Here is a 6,525-nt window from a genome sequence, read left to right as displayed (position 1 = left end):
GTGGGGGAGAACGGGGCGGCACGTGACGTCGGCCTGAGGAGGGGCGGGGCTTCGCGAGGGGCCTGTGAGCGGGTGGGTGGGGAGGCTCGGAACGCAGAGGAGCCGGCTGCTGGAGCGCGGTAGAAGAATGGATTGGGGAGGAGAGGGATAGAAAGGAGCGGAGGAGAGACGGCGGCAGGAAAAGCCCGGCAGTTTAGAGCGGCCGCCTCCATCCCTTCGTTCCAGTACAAAGGCAAAGAAAAAATAAGAAGAAAGACGAGAGAGGGGGCCGGTTGGTGACGTGAGTGCAGATCCAGCCTCTACCACTTCTAGCTGTATGACCTTGGGCAAGTCACTTAACCAACCACTTTGAGCCTCACAGCCTTCATCTGCGTGATGGCTGAGAAGAGTTGAAATGAGGTAAAATGTGAGGAACTGTTTCTATTAAGCACCTGCGTACTATGTGACTTAGTTGCCAGGCACTGTGATAAATGCTATAGATAGAACCAGACACAATGCCTGCATTCAGGAAGGAGAGGAGAGATGATAAAACAGACAGTACTGCCCTTATACCTGAGCAAGAGAGCCTACCTTAGGCCCCGTAGTTAGAGGCTCCCTTCTAGCCCCTCTCTGGCCACACTCCTACCACAGGGTGAGTTCACAGGTCCAGGGAACATACCAACCTAGCTCTTGTGCCAAGTTCTGGGAACCCCAGACCCCAGAATTCCTTCCCCAAATGTCTGAAGGCTGTAGCCTCTTCCCCAGGTCCATTCTCTCTAGGACAGAGTTAGGACATCCCTAAAAGTGGCTAAGGGGCAGCTGTGTTTGGAGTAGGTGGCACAGCATTTGGACATTTGAGCTGCTGTGTCCACAAATCGCTAGTGCAGGACAGAGGTGGGAAAAGAAGGCAGGTGGGCTGCAAGCCAACAGTGGGGCCAGGGCCTGCATTGCCATCACCACCTCATTCAAGTTCATAAACCTGAGGAGTCCAGGAATTCTAAATGTGAACCAGGTCTTCTGCGTCATTGAAGATGTATATTTGTCCAAGCAGAATAGAATATACTAAGGTTACGAGTTAGTTGGAGTGATTTATAATTTTAAATAATTAGGTAGACGTGTGGCATCTACTTTTGACTTAAATCTTGCTAACATCACGGGTGGGCCTATATACAGACGAAAATTTCTAAGCAGTTAATATCCTTGGATGGCTGGTGTGCCTTTGGGAAGGCAAACAGAGTCATTCCCCCCAACCCTCACCTTTCCATAAATGACTTTCCTGGGTGAGCAGATGTGGGCTTGGCTGGGAGACCTTTGTCCAGGATAAGGCCGCCTAGTGCATCCTCTGTCTTGTGATGACTAATGCGAGGCAGTGGCCATAAAGATAGCAGATGTGGATGCTGTCTGCAGAAGGGGCACCTTCCAATGAGTGAAAGACACATTCATTGCCATTGATAATCTGGGGCTTGCAGCCAGCCCCTCAAGATCATTAATCAAAATGGTCAGGCTGCTGGTTTGGACACCTGGAGCTCCCCATGCCAAGGAGGTGGTTGAAAAACAATTTTTCAAATCAGATAGGAGATGTAAGAGTTATGTATATTTTCATATTTTTAAATAAACCCTAAACCGAGCAATTCCACCCCAACATATATATATTTAAAGAAAACTAGTGTGTGCTTAAAGCCTTTATTAAGGGTAAAAGAGATGATTTTTATGTTCTAAAGGAAATTGGGAGATAAGATTTAAACACTTGAAACAATTACTTATCAATTACACTGCACATGTTCACAAAATTATTCATAGTGGCATAATACAACAAATACATAAGTAACCCAAATGTCCATTAACAGTAGAACAAATAAATTTTAAAATATTCATACAATGGAATACTCTACAGCAATGAAAATGAACAAATGAAAGACACATAGTCAACATAGATGAATCTTACAATTTTGAAAGACAGAAGCAAATTATGAAATACAGCATGATTCCATTTATATATAAAGTACCAAAACTGGCAAAACTAAACATTATGCACACATAGTTGGTAAACTGTAAAGTAGGGAGAGAACCAGTATCAAGGAGTCATGACAGTGGTCCCTGGACCAGGGAAAGAGGGGCATGTGATTAAGGAGGGCACATAAAAGCCTACCTTCCATGGTGCTGTCAATGTGATCTTTCTTTACGTGGGTCCATTTAAACTAATTATAAATCTGGGAAGCGAAGCACAAACTTGGATGTAGTTTAGGTGATAAAGATTTGGGAGTGCTTGCTGATTAAAGCTTAAAATGAGCAAATTCACTGCAACTGCTGGAAAGCACTCGTTTTGTGCTTCATTAATAGAGCTGCAGAGTGTAGATTGTAGGAGGTGATACCTCCCGCACTTTGCCCTGATCAGGACACATCAGCAGTGTTGTGTTTGTTCTAGGCACCATTATTTGCAAGGAGACGCCGACCAGCTGCAGTGGGTGGAGTCCCAAGGAATGAAACTTATTCCGTGCAAAGTACATGGAGATATCAGAGAAAGTTAGTCTGGGGGAAAAAGATGCCTTGGGCTGTCAAGACTGTCCCAAAATCCTGGAGGACAGTGGGCACAAATGTGCTGTATGCCCAGAGATTGCAGCAAGACAGGCTTCAACTCAATCTAAAGAACTTTTTCTCAGAGCTAACCAGAGAAGGAAGTGGCTTCCTTTCGGGGAGTGAGCTCCCTGTCACTGCAAGTGTGCAAGTAGAGCTGGCTGGCAATTGGTCAGAGGTGCTGTAGAAGGGATTCCTGCTACAGTTGGGGGATTAGATTAGACCAGGGGTCAGCAAACTGCGGCTCACAAGCCACATGCGGCTCTTTGGGTACGTTCCATCTCAAAAGTTTGCCGACCCCTGGAAGAGCCTATCCTGTCCCTCACAACAATTTAAAATTTATTCGAGAGCCATAAATATATTTTTACATAATCACCATTATGTGAATAATATCCTTTAAAAATTTTATAAATGGAACTATGATAGTTTTATTTTCATTTTCAATTTTACTTCAGAGCCCCATGTACATACCCAAAGAGCCGCATGTGTGGCTCACGAGCCACAGTTTGCTTACCCCTGGCGGCTCTTCCGTCTCAAAAGTTTGCCGACCCCTGGACTAGACTATCTTTATAGTCCTTTTTAATTTAGTATTCTGTAATGACAGTAATAAGTTTGCTGCACTTTAAAATTTATTACATGCTTTCCTGTGTATAGTATTATTTCGTGTAACTCCTCACAGCAACCCAAAAGTTGGACAATAGGCAGAGTAGATAAACTAAATTTTCCTGGATAAGTTCCATTTCAAAATTCTATCCTGTGGTTTCTGTAAGTATAGACATGGCTATCAGACCAGGTGTCCCAACTTGGGGTTCAGCTGATAGTACTCAGTAGTGTTGGGTCCTTTCGGGGACCCAAATTCTCAAGGGCAGGAAGGGACCATGGGGTAGGGTCAGGGTACCATACTTCTCTGGTTTTCAATAAGGACAGCTTCAGGGCAGGTTATCGGGAAGGATCACCGGTCTGCTTCCAGGCACATGGAGACTTGGAAAGTACCAACCTGGGTGCTGGCTTCCTCGATGAGGGTTCCCAGAAAGCCCCCATCAGGGACAGACACCATTATGTCCTCAACCGTAATACCCCAGCCTGGTCCCTCTCTCTACAGTTATCCCCTCGTCCATTTGGCCACGAGCAGCTACCTTCCCCTCCTGGGACCTGGGCTCCAATCCATCCTTGCCCCATTCCTCTCCCAAGTGAGAATTTTATAGGAGAGTACCCCAAACTAAAGGATGACTTCTTTCTCATACTCTCACAAGATGCAGGTTGATGTCCAGGGAAGGGCTCCAGGCTTAGAATCGGAAGACCTGGAAATTCTGACACAGATTAGCTGTTGACTCAGAACATATTATTTAACTTCTTTGAGCCCTTGTTTACTTATCTCTAAAATGGGGATAATAGACCAGTCTAATGGCACATCAGGAGGACTAAAGCGATAAAGTACCTGGCACCTAACACACAGTAATTGCTCTATAAATGTCTGCTCCCTCCTTTCCCTCTTTTTTTCCTAGATCAGTAGTTTCCATCCTGGGGAAGAAGGACCTATGCACCTTAGAACTCAGACTGTGAAAGTATTCCCAGAGATCTAGGGCAGAAATTTCCAATATTCCCAAAGCCTAACGGAACTGTCCCATTTACACTAGATAAGGTCCCAAGGCTAAAATGTCAAGCAAGTTTCTTTGCTTTGGACAGAAATGATATCACATTGCTTATCTCATGCTGATTAGAAGTTCTTATTCCAGTTCTATATTTGCTGTTGATTAATAATACAAAGAGGGACCCATTATTACTTAAATATGCAGTTTGCTAGATAGACAAGTATCTTTTCATCTGGTGCGTTCTCCCTTCTCTCAGAATCCCCCTTATATAACGTCTACCACACAGTGGCATAATTGCCTGGAAATAAAAGTCACTGACATCTAGTGTATACCATGTGCCAGGCACTGGGCAAAGTATTTTACCCGTGCATTGACTCATTTAATCCTCTAAAGAACCTTATGATGGGGATCTGGCTGGGGGGGGGGAGGGAGGACTGTTGTCAACCCATTTTATAGATGATGTGACCAAAGGGGTTAAATAACTCATTCAGGGTCACAGAGCTAGTAAGTGATAGAGATGGAAGTCACTCCTAGATTGTCTGGGTCCAATGCCCATATGTGTAACTCCCATGCTATATTTTCTTGCCAACTAGCTATGTGTCTCTTTCTCATTGGGGGAAGTTGTCAACACCCAGAAAATAGAGATTGTCATTTATTTCTAATATTGTATGTCTAATGCCTAACATAAGATGTGCTCAATAAATACTTATTGAATGAATAAATGGATGGATGGATGATCAAATGAATAACACTAAGAATATATGGAGCAAATAATAAGGAATCGGTGGTGGTGAGAAGATCTACAGTCTGCAGATTAAATCTATGTGATTCAATTCTATTTGGTTGCCATTCATCTGCCTTTCACTTCTCATTGAATTACAGACCATAATTTTAACCATTAGTACTGCTACTAATATCCACCATTTAACCCGTCACTTACTATAATGCTAGAGATTTTACCTGTATTATCTCCTCCATCTTCATCACAACTCTTTGAAGTAGATTCCATTATCATCCCAGAGCTCAGAGGTTAAATAACTTGCCCAACTTCTTTCCCTGCCGCAACAGAGTAGCACGGAGGCAGCAACTTGGGTGCATTCAAGATTCTACTCCACCTGTAACCCACCGCCATGGCCAAGGACGGCATTGCTGCTGGAGGTGTAATGGATGTTAATACTGCTTTACAGAGGTGCTGAAGACCTCCCTCATCCACGATGGCCTAGCATGAGGAATGCACGAAGCTGCCAAAGCCTTAGACAAGCGCCAAGCCCATTTGTGTGTGCTTGCAACCAACTACAATGAACCTATGTATGTCAAGGGGGTGGAGGCCCTCTGTGCTGCACACCAAATCAGCCTAATTAAGGTTGATGACAACAAGAAACTTGGGGAATGGGTCAGCCTCTGTAAAATTGACAGAGAGGGAAAGCCTGGTGAAGTGGTTGGTTGGTTATAGTTGTTGGTGGTTAAGGATTATAGCAGAGTCTCAGGCCAAGGATGTCATCAAGGAGTACTTCAAATGAAAGAAATGAACAAATAAACTTGGCTTTTTTTTTTTAATGTCTTGCCCAAATCAAACAGTGAATGGAAGAACCAGAATTCAAATCCAACTTTGTCTGACTCCAAAGTGCATGTTTGTTTTTCTTGCTGTCACATCCTTGCCAATGCTGGCTGGCTTTTTTTTTTTTTTAATTTTATTGGGGAATTGGGGAAGGGAACAATGTTGGGGAATTGGGGAAGAAGAACATTGTGTTTTTCCAGGACTCATCAGCTCCAAGTCAAGTTTTGTCCTTCAACCTTAGTGGTGGAGGGCACAAGCTGAGGGCACAAGCTCAGCTCTAAGTCTAGTCGCCGCAGGGAGGGCGCAGCCAACCATCCCATGCGAGAGTCGAACTGGCAACGTTGTTAAGAGCAAGAGCTCTCACTGGCTGAGCCATCCGGCCGCCCGTTTGCAGCTCAGCAACAGCTCTGCTCAGGCGCGGCTCACTGGCCCATGTGAGAATCAAACCAGCAACCCTGCTGCCCAGAGCTCGCGCTCTAACCAATTGAGCCATCCAGCCGGCCTGCCAATGCTAACTTTTATCAACCTTCTTTATGTCTGCCAATCTGATGGGTAAAAGATTATATATTAATGTCATTTTAATAAGCATTGCCCTGAATATCAGTGAGGTTAGAAATCTTTCCATATTTTTATTAGCTGTTTGTATTTTTTCTACAATGAATTTTATTTATCTTTTCTCCATTTGTCACTGGTTGTCTTTTATTAATTATTGATTTGTAGGGATGCTTAACATTCTGGATATTAATATTTTGTATGTTATACACAGTGTGTTTTCTTCCAGTTTGTTGTTTTTTAGTTTTAATAATACTAGTAGTATTATGT

The 6,525-nt window shown here is 43.8% G+C and overlaps 1 pseudogene; it reads left to right on the top strand.

Annotated features, from left to right (window-relative positions):
* Positions 1–5,674, top strand: part of LOC109394638 (40S ribosomal protein S12 pseudogene) — a 6,012-nt pseudogene extending 338 nt beyond the window's left edge.
* The last annotated feature ends 851 nt before the right edge of the window (positions 5,675–6,525 follow it).

The sequence above is a fragment of the Hipposideros armiger genome, unplaced genomic scaffold, assembly GCF_001890085.2.
Source record: "Hipposideros armiger isolate ML-2016 unplaced genomic scaffold, ASM189008v1 scaffold_431, whole genome shotgun sequence".
Lineage (NCBI taxonomy): Eukaryota > Metazoa > Chordata > Mammalia > Chiroptera > Hipposideridae > Hipposideros > Hipposideros armiger.
This window is presented reverse-complemented; position numbering and strand designations above follow the sequence as displayed.